Here is a 14,919-nt window from a genome sequence, read left to right as displayed (position 1 = left end):
AAGCATTTGCCTTTGGCTCAAGTCATAATTCCAGGGTCTTGGGATTAAGCCCAATAATTTACATATATAAAATATTAAAAATTTACAGAACCTAAACAAAAATTCTCTCTCTCTCTCTCTCTCTCTATATATATATATATATATATATATACATAAAATTACTTTTATCTAGTTAATACACTTTAGTTGCATATTATTAGCAGCCTTACACATCCAAAGAAAACAAACATTAAAAGGGTGTTAAGATAATGAAATGAAAACACATAATTTCACTCCCTCAATTCTCACCAAAATTACTGTAAAGGTATTTTTTGAAAGCATAAATCCTCAAGAATGAGCAGAAAAGTAAAAGAGAAAATATAGCTAAGATGATTTTGGGAGCTGGAAAATAAGCAGAACCACTGGTAACTAACTTAGGACTTCCCCACACATCATATTCCATGCTTCATTGGGGACAGGAATCAATTTTAAGTTACACGACAGCAAGTTCAAAAGACATAGCAAGTAAAAGAACTAGGCCAACAGAGGTGAGCAGAGCAAATAGGATGGTGTGACTAAAAAAGGGAATACTAGTGAAAGCTATTTTTGAATAAGATAAACTACATATCCTTATCACATTCCACAAAAGACCTCCTCTCCACAATCCTAGCAAAAATATAAAGACAACATCCATGGTTAAAAATGATTAGCATACCAAAGAAAAAGGGATTGAGTTCTTACTGCAGAGACCCCTAGTCCTCTTTCTCCATTAATCTTTCAGAATGCTGGCAATCAAATCTTTATTCCTCATGTATAAAAATGGAGAACTATTCTCTGAGGGTATCTGAAAAGCACAAGACACAAGATCTTAAGGTCTAGGGCTCTCAAAAGACCGTCAACCCAGAAGCACCTGGGTGGCTCAGTCATGTAAGCCTCTGCCTTTGGCTCAGGTCATGATCCCAGAGTCCTGGGATCAAGACCCACATTGGGCTCCCTGCTCAGCAGGGAGTCTCCTCCTCCTCCCTCTGCTCCCACTGCTTGTGCTCTCTCTTGGGTGCTCTCTCTCTCTCAAATAAAATCTTAAAAAATAAATAAATAAACAAACAAAGCCAACCCAAATAAGCCGAAGAGACATTAAAAGCTGACAAATGTAAATATTTTCATCAACTTTAAAAAATTTTTTTGAGAGAGAACATGTGCAAGTAGGGGTGGGAGGTTGCAGAAGGAGAGAGAAAGTGTCTTAAGCAGGCTCCACACACAGCACAGAGCCCCATGTGGGGCTTGATCTCACGACCCTGAGATCATGACCTGAGCAGAAATCACAAGTCAGATGCTTAATCAACTGAGCTGCCTAGGCCCCCTCTAATCAACTTTTTAATCTTCCACAACATATAATAAGTCAGGCAAGGCAGAAAAAGGCAACTGAAAAGTCTACCATGGAAGACAGAGACCAAAAACAAACTAAAACAAAAAACATGAAAACTATTTAAGAAAAAAACTTCAAGAAAAATTAATATCCACAGATAAGAAAAAAATGTTGCAATCATATGTCAAGAATAGAATACCAGGGGAACCTGGATGATTCAGTCAGTAGAGCATGAGATTTGATCTCAGGGTCATGAGTTCGAGACCCACATTGGGCATAGAGTTTACTTTAAAAAAAAAATAGAATACTACAGGCAAGGACCAAAAATAGAAACTATGAACATGATAGAAAAAAAATGAAAAACTCAACAGAAGAACTAGATGATAAAGTTGAAGAAATCTAACTGAACAAAAAGACAAAGTTGGAAGCAGGAGGGAAAAAAAAAAAATCTTAAAAAAGTGGAGTACCCCTCCAAAAATTCACATTGGAATGATAAAATAGCATAAGGCATCACAATGAAATCATTTAGGACAAAGTTCCAAAACTGAAAAACAAGAGTTGCCAAACTGAAAGGGCCTGATGAATGCCAGCAAACAAAGATAAAGAGATCCACATCAAAGAATTACAGTGGAATTTCAAAACACTAGAGACTATTAACAGATTAACAGCTTTCAGCGAGGGGAAAATCAGAAACATGAATGGCTTCAGATTTCTCAGCAGTAACTGAAGCAAGAAGATAATAAAACAGTGTCTTTAAAATTCTAAAGAAAAGTATTTTCCAACCTAGATTTCTATACCTAGCCAAACTATCAATCAAGTATCTAAAAATATAGTGACAATTTTCACACACTCCTGATTTCAAAGAATATACTTCCTATTTACTCTTTCTCAAAAAGCTACTAAAGAATAGGGTCTCCTTCCCCTAATGACAGAATAAATCAATAAAAAGGCATGACACGTGGAAAACAAAGGTGCTACATGGACAAGGGATAAAGGAATTCCCTACATGGTAAGTAAAATTCTGATCAAAGCAGTGTACCACATGTAGAGGGCAATGAGGCCTCTACAGTAAGACTCAAAAAAAAAAAAAAAAAATGAGTCAAACCCTTGCTGCCAATGTACCTGAGAGAAGATATTTATTTACTTGAAATAAACATCAAAGGATACTTAGTAAAGGACTGTACCAAATCATCCTATTATTAATAGGTAGAAGAGACTCTAGGATACGGCTCCTGGTTTAAGTTGATTACCTTCATGAATCAACATCAGTCATAACTCTATCAACAGAATGGGTCAGGATTTCTGTGATTCTGTTAGTCCAGTGAAGACATTTTGTATAAATAGATTACTTAACCCCAGATAGGTAAAACAAGAATTACTTAGGATTAAATAAACTGATTTAACTATGGTTAATATTTTATCTTTAATGGTTACAGAGAGAAAATATTTTCTTCATCTTTAAACTTCAATTTAAAATATACTTTGTGTAAGTAATAATTTAAATAATATCTTGATTCAGTATCCTCAAAATTCCAAGGGAAAAATATTCTATGAAAGATCTTAATACTAGTTATAATTAATAAGCCACCAGAACAATTAAAGAGCAATTCTGTAGGAAAATACTAAATATATTAAGTGGGCCTTATCTAAGTTGATTTTTTTTTTTTTACCTTTTTATAAACCAGATAAGAATGTTTCCCTCTGAGAAGAAATGTGTGGGAAATATCAGAAAGGGAGACAGGACATAAAGACTCCTAACTCTGAGAAACGAACTAGGGGTGGTGGAAGGGGAGGAGGGCGGGGGGTGGGGGCGGGGGGGATGGGCACTGAGGGGGGCACTTGACGGGATGAGCACTGGGTGTTATTCTGTATGTTGGTAAATTGAACACCAATAAAAAATAAATTTATTTAAAAAAATAAATAAAATAAAGCACCGGGAATCCCTGGGTGGCGCAGCGGTTTGGCGCCTGCCTTTGGCCCAGGGCACGATCCTGAAGACCCGGGATCGAATCCCACGTCGGGCTCCCGGTGCATAGAGCCTGCTTCTCCCTCTGCCTGTGTCTCTGCCTCTCTCTCTCTCCCTCTCTCTCTCTCTCTCTCTCTGTGACTATCATAAATAAATAAAAGTTAAAAAAAAAATTTTTTTTTAAAAATAAATAAAGCACCAACTATTGCTTAAAAAAAAAAAATGTTTCCCTTCTATCAGGATAATATTGGATAAACAAATTGGTAATCATGACTACTACAAGAGAAATGTAACGTATAAAAAAAGATGGGGATCCCTGGGTGGCGCAGCGGTTTGGCGCCTGTCTTTGGCCCGGGGCGCGATCCTGGAGACCCGGGATCGAATCCCACATCGGGCTCCCGGTGCATGGAGCCTGCTTCTCCCTCTGCCTGTGTCTCTGCCTCTCTCTCTCTCTCTCTCTCTCTCTCTGTGACTATAATAAGTAAATAAAAAAATAAAAAAAATTTTTAAAAAAATTAAAAACATATAAAAAAAGATAACTTATAATTACGTATGATAGGGAACAAGGACTGCACCTCAAATGTAGAAATGATGCCTAGTAAGTCCTCCCAGAAACTAATTTAGTATGTCTTCTATATTTCTGGGTTCCCAGGTTTAATAGAAATAAAGAATATCACTTCCCAATAGACTAGAATATTGAAAAATATGGAAACCTCAGAACCATAAGACCCTAGTTTTAAATACTGCAGTGAAAATTCGCTGAGATAAATTAGACAGCTTTGGTTCCTGATCTCGTAATTAAGCAAGCAAATAAGTTACTACACTTTACATAATATCTAGACTCTTAAACCTCATGCCAAATGTATGCAGTTTTGCTAAACAGACAATAGGAAAGTCTGTATTAATCAACTTCTCATTAGACCTGTGAAAATTATTCAAAAAAAAAAAAAAACAAATCAGAAGATCATTAAACAAATTTATGTGGTCAAATTTGTGTCTTAAGGGGCAGGAATCTGGCCACAGGAATGGTTATGGGAGAAAACTGACACTTTGTTTTGCTACAATTTTGAGCGAGCATATCCACAAGTTTCATACCTGGATGGTAAATAAAACAGGACAGAGCACTTTGCACCCTTAAATTAAAAAATAATAATAATAATAATAATTTTTAAAAGGGCCTATGTGGATTTCGTCCTCAAAATAAATCATCTCATCTCTAACTCTGGCAATAATGAACTCTGAAGATATATAATTAATGTGAGAAAATGACTGCTTTTTACCACAAAGAAGCTTACTGTAAACTTAGTAATTTTCCAGGGCTTTTATTTGTTAAATACCTTCTAAAATAAAAGTCCTAAATCTAGATTCCTTCACAAACCTTTACAAATACACTATTTTTTTAAATGCTTATTTTTCCCTTTTAGTGAGTGGTATCATAAAACTACTTTTCTAAATTATTTTTTAAATGAATTTAAATTCTAGTTCCAGTAATCAAGAATACTGTCATTTTCTGTATAGCTCCTGCATTGAAGGACTCCTTATAGCTGCGCCTAGCTGCCTCTTAAATATTCATGCCTAACTGATCCATCAGTTGATTGAAAACAGAAAAGAAAAATATGCCAGGAAAAACCACTAACCATTTTTTATATCTAATCTCATTTAACTCTCCCAACCACCCTACCAGGTAGGTGATACCACCATTTTATGTTAATACAGCTGGGAGATTCTAAATGCCCTGATCCCAATATAAAATTAACTGTTCTTTCCACTTCATTATATTACTGATTTTAGGAAAATCCTCTGTCTTTCGTTCTTCATTTCTGCCATCTTCCAACTTTCAAATCACTTAAATTTGGTGAAAAAGGAAGGAATTACACAAACTTCAAATGCAAAATAATTATATCATTTCATCATCTCACCAAAACCTTATTAATTTGCATATATTACCTCCTTAAGAGTCATATCTTAGAAATTACTTAATGGTAAACAATGGTATCTCCTTGTTTTCTTCATTTTTTTAAATGAATGAGATGAAAGAATTTTTTGCTAAAACTTGACTCAAAATTTATAATTTTTCATATGCAAAGTGCCTGTCAAATCTTTTGACAATTTATCCAGTGGGTGCTTAAATAATGTGTTCAATTATTAAAAAAAAAAAACAAAAAAAGCCTGACATCAGTGGATAATTAGTAGTTATATGAAAAAAAGGAACTAGTATATCTTACTTCCCTTTTTTTGCACCTCCACCCAAAACAAAAGGGTTCTAGTATTTCAATAAGAAAATACTTATTGAATACTAAGGCAATATGGAAAGCAATCTTATACTTTTAATAGTGGCCTTATCACTCCTAATTAAATGGATTTTTCTTTAAAATGTGACATTTGTCAGCCACATCAATAAGATATAATTCCTAACTGCAGATAGCTTATGAAGCACTACACAACTATAAACACAGAAGTCAAAATGAATAAATGCCTTTAAGCAAGATAGGAAGTAAAACAGAGTTTAAAAAAAAAAATTATGGGACGCCTGGGTGGCTCACTGGTTGAGCATCTGTCTTCTGCTCAGGGCATGATCTAGAGTCCTGGGATCGAGTCTCACATCGAGCTCCCTGCATGGAGCCTGCTTCTGCCTCTGCCTATGTCTCTGCCTCTCTTTCTCTCTCTCTGTGTGTGTGTGTGTGTGTGTGTGTGTGTGTCTCATAAATAAATAATCTTAAAAAAACAAAATTAGAGAACTTACAACTGAGAACAACAACATCCTTTATTATTTATAGTATGTAGGCACCATGGCAGCAATGACTCTTACTTAACAAAAATCAAGAATCTTATATCATACACCAGGGAGCTATTCAGAGTTCTCCTAACACACTACCTTCTTTCTCATTTCTGATACTTTGAAAACCCTATTTATCCCATTTACTGAAAATAGCTTTCTAATTCATCCCTTAAAATACAACTCCCCTAAGATTTCCTTCATCTCCCCCATTACAGCTTCACTTTCTGGGCCTTACATGAATATCTACTGGGTTGTTTTTTTTTTTTACTTACATAGAAAGCTGTTTTTAATTACTTATTTATTAATCAGGTAAGCTTTATCTATATGCAAAGAATTTACAACCACGATCTTTTTACTTGTGTAAATTACAAAATCCTCAAAAATCACATTTTCCATCTTCAAGATGTATATTTCACACTTCACTGAAGAAAAATAGGATCTGGAAAAAATAATAAAAACATAAATTCGGGGTACTTGGCTGGCTCAGTCAGTTTAGCATGAGACTCTTGATGTCAAGGTCATGAGTTTGAACCCCAAATTGGGTGTAGAGATTACTTAAAAATAAAAAAAAAAATTAAAAAAAGCTTTTTAAACATAAACTCAACTTTGAGACTAAAACAAGTAGTTCAAACAATTGTCATTCACAATTGTCACTACCCGCAGTCCTCAGTCACAGTCTTTCATCCTTTTAAAATAAACAAGTTATCTGGTAAAGTTTAAAAATATTAACACTGAGGGGTACTTGGGAGGCTCAGTGATTAAATGTCTGCCTTTGGCTCAGACTGTGATCCCAGGGTCCTGGGATTGAGTCCCACATCAGGCTCCCTGCAGAGAGCCTGCGTCTCCCTCTGCCTATGTCCCTGCCTTTCTGTGTCTTTAATGAATAAATAAAATCTTTTTAAAAAATATTACACTGAATAAATAACAAAAATATCACACTGAGATTTTAATATTAAATTAAAATTCCAATCTTGCAAAGCTAAACATGATTTAATATGTTTGCAAAGGCAAGCAGAAAGGCTAAGTGTTTCACCAAATAAGATAAATAACAGCTAGACTCTCAACCACATATCATGACTCCAAAGCTCTCAAAATTCCACTTCAAAGGAAGATATAGAGGAGTGCCTGGGTAACTCAGTCAGCTAAGCATCTAACTCTTGATTTTAGCTCAGGTCATGATCTCAGGGACGTAAGATCAAGCGCCACGTCAGGCTCCACACTGGGCATGGAGCCTGATTAGAATTCTCACTCTCCCTCACCCTCTGTCCCTCTCCTGATTCTTTCTGTGTCTCTCTTTAAAAAAAAAAAAAAAAAAAAAAAGGAAGACAGAAAACCAGTTTTCAATATCAAATTATGAACTACTTTGAGAGACTTTTCCAGCTTCTTTTATAGCAGAAAGGGCTAGTTACTCCCTAACACTCATTTCTTTCTTTTTTATAAAATTCCTTAATTTTAGCTGAACACATGGCTGTCCAGCTAGATATATTAACCAGCGTTCCTTTCCCAACTAAGTATGTTCCAATGACTAAACTCTCACCCATAAAACATGAGTCAAAGCAATACATGCCGCTTCCAGATCATGTTTTCAAAAGAATGAGGTATGTACTCACTCTTATTGCCCTTTCTCTCTTGCCCCTGGTTGGTGGAAACTGTGGAGTAGTCATGTTCGACCTGTTAAGTCAAAGCCACCCCCTAAACAACCTTTTGTTTTATTATAGGAGAGAAATAAACATTAAGCATCCTTAAACATGGTAGTATTTTCACAGAGCAGTTAAGCCTTTATTAGCTCCTGACATTTAACACCTAAAAGGAAATGTCAACAATAGCCTCTTTTCTCTTTGGTATTTTTCACTACAACTTCTTTTTAAGACACTTAACCTAATAAGGGTAACAAGGCAGATACACTCCTATTAAACTTCTAAACCTTAGTTGAAAATGTGCTGAAGTAGTCACATCATTGACTGTTTCACCAAACGTTCTCCTGGTTCTCAAAATGGCAGATTGTAGTCTCATCTTCTAGGTTTACCTTTCTACAAAATTGAAAGGTACTATCTTTGAGAACTACTGACTCAAGGAGAATTCCTTTAAAAGCTCTGTCAGTTCTGAGAATCACTACTCTTAACATTCAAGTCAAATTTCTCATTAGAATGTAAAAATGCCACAGAGTACTGGACAAATAATTCCTAGGTACCCACAAGACAATAATTACCCCAAAGTAGCACAAGGCTATACAAACAATTAAGGGACAATGAACTGTATAGTATGACATTATTACTCTACTACCTCACATCAAACAAAGGGGCCCTCTCTCCTAAATTAAAAAGTATATAGTTCGTTATTCCTAGTTATTAGATTAAAAAAATAATAAAATATTTTCATAATATTCTGAGCGATGAAAAACTGCAGACATGAATACATGAATATTTTCCATGATAAAGTTAATAGGTCATCTTCATTTCTCAGACTTTCATGTTTACAGAGATCCAATTATAAGGTCTCTAACAAGGTACTGTCAACTGTACCCTTAGGCCTATCACATTTTTTGGAAAGTGGCCAAGGAGATGCCTGAATCATTCTCTTAAAACTCAAAAATGCAAATGATTAAAATTCAAAACTGAAGACATTCACATTGTACAAACAAGCACTAGTACCCTGGTATTCTCATTTTTCAGGCATTAAAAAAAAATGAAAATGCTGCCCAGCTCTCATACTGTCTCCAACACAAAATGGGTCTCCACCATGTAACTTGAAGCATATATAAACAAACCTTAAGTTTTTGGAATTTGCTTTTCTATTTCAAATAAGCTAAAAGGACAGGATAAACCACTTATTTGCTCTGGATTTCAGGACAATCTGAGAAAGAACAGTGCAAAATCATTTTTAAAGTCTTGGGCTCTGTAAAGAACAGAACAAAGTCAAATGGGCAAGAATTTCAAAAGAGAAATTCCACTAATGGACAGATAATTTCTAGATGTCCTAGGGAAGCTACAGAGACTATCGCTTTTTTACACTCTATCATTTACATTATGTTAAAACATCACCTAACTTTTATCCACAATACAGCCCACATAGGACTCCCTTGAGGAAGTACATATGCCCATGTATGAATTTTCCATATATCTCAAAACTTAAAAATTACAACATAAGCCTTTCTAAACTAAATCATACACTTCTTTGCCTTCCTGAACAAGTTAAATATTCTCTATGATCCAGAATCACTAATAAGATCATCAATTACCATGCTGAACATGTTATAAATACTGACTCAGCTCTAGGAATATTAATTCCCAAACTATATGACCTTAAAACTGTTTTTAAATTCTTGCTTCTAACACTTGAAATCTGACCCCTCTTCACTATCAAGATGCTAGCCATCACTTCCAGCTCCTATCCATTTGTGTTTCTCTAGTAACACTTCTCCTGTCCCAATTTTGCTATTTCTCATCTACTATAGTCTGAAAAACTAAGTATCATAAATTGTCATAACTAGAAAAAGGATTCAAGAGCAAAGGTCACATAAAAAAGTAAAATATGCAAATTTTTTATGAATGGTTTTGCTTGAAAAAGACCCAAAGATGGGAATTCTTCATTTCAAACGTTTCATTTAAAAAAATAGTTTCATAAAAGCCAATAATACCTTAACAACAGATTTCTACCTATTTCCTAGATTTATTTTCATGAAGTCAATTGGCACAAAGAATAGATTTAATGGACAATGAATATATACTAACAATTAGGAAAATATCCTTATGAGACTAAAAAACATGAAACCAGAGACTAAAAATAAAAACTTTTTAAACTTTATTATAGCATTAGGCTCCATCCCGGTCAGAAAAATGACTTAGAGAACTTTTTAACATTCTTCCATTAAAAAAACAAAACAACAACAAAAAGAAACCTACGTTAAAGAAAAATTTTGGTTTCAAATATTGTAGTAGAACACTTTAACTTGCCAACATATTTTCCCACTTCTAGCTTCATATTTGCACTATTTTCATATCACCATGTCCTAAGGCAGATTAAAAATAGAAATGCAGTCTTATACCCTATAACAACTTATCCCTATTAACATTATATCAGCACTAGGAAACAAGTAAAAATAACACTTTAATGAAAAGTAACAGGTATCGCAAATTCTCCCACTCTTCCTTTAAAAAGGACATTTTATGGAATCTGCAGAAAGTGTATTCTATTTGTGAGTAAAAGAAGCAAATAAAAAACAGTATAAAGATGTAAACTTATGCCAATTTTGATTTAATGCAATTCTAAGCAAAACTTCAAATAACTGACTTTTTAAAAACTTAACCAAATTAATCTAAAGTTTATCTGCAAGAACAAGGGAAGGCTAGTTAACAAATTGTGAAAAGAAATTATGTGCCTTGCCCCTCCATATATGTATATAGTCTAGAGCACTACAGCAAATGAAACAATGCACTACTGCCATATGAATAAGGCCCAAATACAGTGCTTATTAACTTGCTTTTAAATTTTATATTACATATTCTTGTCAAAAGTTGATGAAAACTGTAACTCTCTCCCCAGAAAAATGCACATATGCACATTCACATAAAGTTGTATATGTCAAGAAATCCATGGAAGAATCTAACAAAGAAGGCTCTTAAAGCCTATCTATAGAAACTCCTGAGGCCAATGGATCCCAGGTTAAATATCCCTAGTAGAGGAACCAGAATTATAGCTCAAATCTACTAACTGATAATCAAAATTAGCAACTCCAGTAGGAAAAAAGATCCCCAACATAAAATTCTAAGAAAACCAGGTATTTGGAAAAACTGGAAACTAGCAACCCATCTTCATACAATATGGCAAAATAAACCCCATACAGATTAAAACACATATTTTTAAAGATCATTATAATATGTAGAAAAAACAGGTGAATATTTAGTTCATCTCAGAAAAAGTCATATTTTCTAAGCAAATAAGTTTTAGAAGAAATCACAAATGAGAAAAAATAATGCATTATGCTACATAAAATGGGAAACTTCTGAATATATAAAACCATAAGCAATTTTAGTAGTAATAAACTTTTAAAAAGCTACCAAAAATATGGAAAGCAAAGGGCTGTATGTATAAACAGCTGTTACCAATAAGAAAAATGTTAACATCCACCACAGAAAAATACATCAAAAAGCCTCAAACAGCTAATTCACAAAAATGAGCTAAGGCACAAAATTGCATAGATAGACATTAAAAAGTTCAACTTCACTAGTTATCAAAAAGAAAAAAAAGTTCTGAGCTACTATTTTTCAGCCACCAAATTGATAGTGGTATGGGAAATGCTTTTCAAAAAAACTAAATTTTTATTAATTTTGTAAATTATTTTAAAATAATTTCAAAGCCTTTTGAAGCAGTAATTTCAAAGAAGTATCATGAGATGCAGTTCATGACTCATGCGCAAGGATGTTCACCGTAGCATTATTTAGAACAAAAAAAATGGGCAACAAACAAGTGGTCAATAAAAGAAATGTTTAGTAGGTCAAACTATATTCTTATTAGAAATAACAATATTATGCAGCCATTTAAAAATATTTGGAGAATATTTGATGATTTGGGATATTTTTACAACATAATATTATGTAACCATTAAACAACACTTTTAAAAGAATATTATACATTTAAAAAGCATTAGAGTATTTTTATAAGAATAAGGATATAGGAAAATGTCCACAGTGTAATACTAAAGAAACAGGACTGAAATTATGGCCCAAGCGAAAAACTAACTGATCAATATTTATTGAACAATCAATACTTATTGGTCAACAGATCAACCATAGAAAAATAACAAAAAAAAAAAAAAAACTCACCAAAACATTTAGTTTTTTTCCTAAATGCTGCTAATTCTAAACACTTTTCAAATCTGCTATAAGTAAAAAAAAGGTATTTAAATATATGCATCACATATTCAAATCATAGTTTTTTTAAGATTTTATTTATTTATTCATGAGAGACAGAGAGAGAGAGAGAGAGGCAGAGACACAGGCAGAGGAAGAAGCAGGCTCCATGCAGGGAGACTGACGTGGGACTCGATCCCAGAACTCCAGGATCACGCCCTGGGCCAAAGGCAGACTCTAAACCACTGAGCCACCTGGGCTGCCCCTCAAATCACAGTTTAAAGAAAAAAAGACAATTTTAAAATGGTTTGCGGCTTAATTATCAAAATTTTTTGTCTAAACTACATTTTGTGATGTTTAAAATCTACAAAACTAAAAAGATTTTAAATTACCCCAGTAACTTAGTATTCATTCCTTAAGTAATCTAGTCTTAATATTACATGTGTTGCATATGTGCCAAAATTTGTGGCATCATAACTACCAAACTAAAATTGCAAAACATGCTTGTTATTGAAAGAATAATAGCAAACAGTGGACATTCAGACAATTCGTTAGTCTTAGTTTTAAGTTTATAGAAGTATAGTTGCCTTTCTAACATACAGCAAAATTATCTAATATTTACATTATACATTATGTTCCTCAGTGTTTTCAAGTACCTCTTACAATCTTCAGCATTAACCTAAGAGGCAATCATTTGAATATTCAAATAAAAACATAAGCTTAAATATACAAACCAAAATATTTCACTTTTTTTTAACCTGAGTATGTATATTAATATACACAGAGACAGAAAATACAACATATTTTCCACTCTCAACATGTGAAATAATGTCCCAGGAGGTGGGGGAGGGGTGTGCTGGGTAATCGCCCCAGAAATATAAAAGGGGACGAGATTACACAACTGCCCTCTAAATATATTTCTGTGTAGAAGAGTCCAGAGGTCCAGGAATTATATGAACGGCGAATTTCCTGTTGAGAAAAAAAGAATTACCTTTCCTATCACCCCATTCACTCTCACCTATGACGTCACTTTTAAAAAATCCACCAACCAAAACTATTCCTTTCAATTACATCTACTTAGCACTAAGCGGTACTTGCTGTGGGCAAGAAAAACGTCCCTAACCAACCATTATAAAGCACTAGCCACTTCTTCATTTGACAGATGACTGATTTAAAATTAGTTTTATATAATAACCAAGAAACCAATTATTGTACACACAAACCACAGGTGAAGTTCATGAAAAGCAGTTACAAGTTTTTAGTTCGGTAAAAAAACAATTTGCACAATGATAGAATTTTATCAAATTGTATAACACCTCTCCTAGGGGTGTTATATAAGATTTAAATATAGTGACACAATCATCGTAAACTAAAATAATCAGCAGCATGCTTACAACTACCTCCTTTGGAAAACGAAAACTAGGAACACAATTTTAAGAAATCAAACACAAGTGTAACTCACACACATGTAGATGGGACTTTTTTTTTTAAAGAATCAACTGATTTTTTTTCATTGATGGTTGACTCTATTTCCTCATAAAGGCCTCAGTTTAGTTAGTTCTTTGCAGAATTCTTTATAAGAAACACTTACCAACCAATTTTTATTTCACATATCATAACAAATAAAATGCTAAAAAAAAAAAAAACGACTTAACCTTAAAAGTCAGAAGAGCAAAAATGATCAAACTGAAACAGTAAAGGACAAGTGATCAGAGACTGAAAAAAAAATCCAAAACTCAAATACAAGTATGATCAGAAGCACACAAACTGTTAAAATCAAGACTTAGATTGAGATTTCTTTCTAAACAACAGTATTCAGATCTTTCCATTGCCCCTGTCCCCTCATATTTCCAAAAGTCAAATTGTTTCTATTTTGTAAAATTCCCTGATAACAGAACTGGTAAAAATAGGGTTAAAAACGTTATTTGCAAACATGTAGTTCAATTAAATGTACTTCCCCTGAGACCACCACTAGGTGCTGATCTTCGTCTCCCTAAATAGAAACTTGAACCCAGCAATATCCTAAAAGTGAAATTATAATCAAGAACCACAAGTGACAATCATTTTTACAGAAAACTAAGGTCACAGCTTCTCAGAGAAACGGAAAAATATAGAAAGAGTTTGGGGTCAGTATAAGAGACCAACACAAGACAAACGTTTTCCCTGAAAAATGTGAGAATATGAGGATAAGAAAATGAAACTCCTCAAGAATGAGGAAAATTAAATCTAGAACCCAAATGGCGTCCAACAAGAACATTAGATCTGGAAAATGAATATTGCGCTTGCGCAGCCACCGCCCCGCCAGCTGCACAACTGCAGCTAGAGCCCGACCCCGCAAGATCACGTGCTCCCATGCAGCGCCCGCCCGCAGCTCCGCAACCGCGCAGGCGCACACACAACTCCCGCAGCCGCCATAATGCGGTCTTGACTCTTCATAAATACAATAGTAATTTAAGAAAATGTGGTTATAACAGCCCCTAGGAGTCACATATACCTTCCGGGGCGGGAGATGAGGGAGGGGGAACCACGTTCCTTCCTACAGAGCCGTTCCGCGCAACCGTCCTCAACGCGGCCGCTTCAGTATCGCGCGCTTCAGTCGCCGCGCCGCCGCTGCCGCCGCCGCCGCCTCCGCAGATTCAAAAACAAACCCGCTTCTCCCTTGCACGCGTCGGGGCCGTTATGCAAATTAATGTGGGCGGGGCTCCACGGTCGTAACGTTGGCCACGCCCACGGGGCTAACAGCCAATAGGCTCAAGGATAAGCCGTTCCCTATGCAAATCTCCTGGTTTTTTATTTGAATGAGGGGAATTGGCCACGCCTCCTGCCTTGGAAAGGAGAAGGAAGTCTGAGGTGGTGGCGCTGCGCCTTTCAGTTGCAGGGTGAGGTGTGTTTTGAGTGGAGCTTCGCTCAACCAGTGAGTAGCACTTTGTGAGCGCCCTCTATGAGCCTTAGGAAAGAAGGAAGGAAATCAAGGAAATAG

General features: G+C 34.9%; 1 protein-coding gene across 1 annotated transcript in view; it reads right to left on the bottom strand.

The window, feature by feature from the left end:
- The window catches only part of ATF7IP (activating transcription factor 7 interacting protein), a 105,267-nt gene extending 90,708 nt beyond the window's left edge, over nucleotides 1–14,559 (bottom strand). Inside the window, exon 1 of the mRNA XM_055336745.1 lies at nucleotides 14,434–14,559. The gene's annotated coding sequence lies outside the window, so the exon portion shown is untranslated. The remainder of the gene's footprint in view (nucleotides 1–14,433) is intronic.
- Between the last annotated feature and the right edge of the window lie 360 nt (nucleotides 14,560–14,919).

The sequence above is a fragment of the Nyctereutes procyonoides genome, unplaced genomic scaffold (assembly GCF_905146905.1).
Source record: "Nyctereutes procyonoides isolate TBG_1078 unplaced genomic scaffold, NYPRO_anot_genome, whole genome shotgun sequence".
Taxonomy (NCBI): domain Eukaryota; kingdom Metazoa; phylum Chordata; class Mammalia; order Carnivora; family Canidae; genus Nyctereutes; species Nyctereutes procyonoides.
Note: the sequence above shows the minus strand (reverse complement) of the source record. Positions and strands in the feature narration are given on the sequence as shown.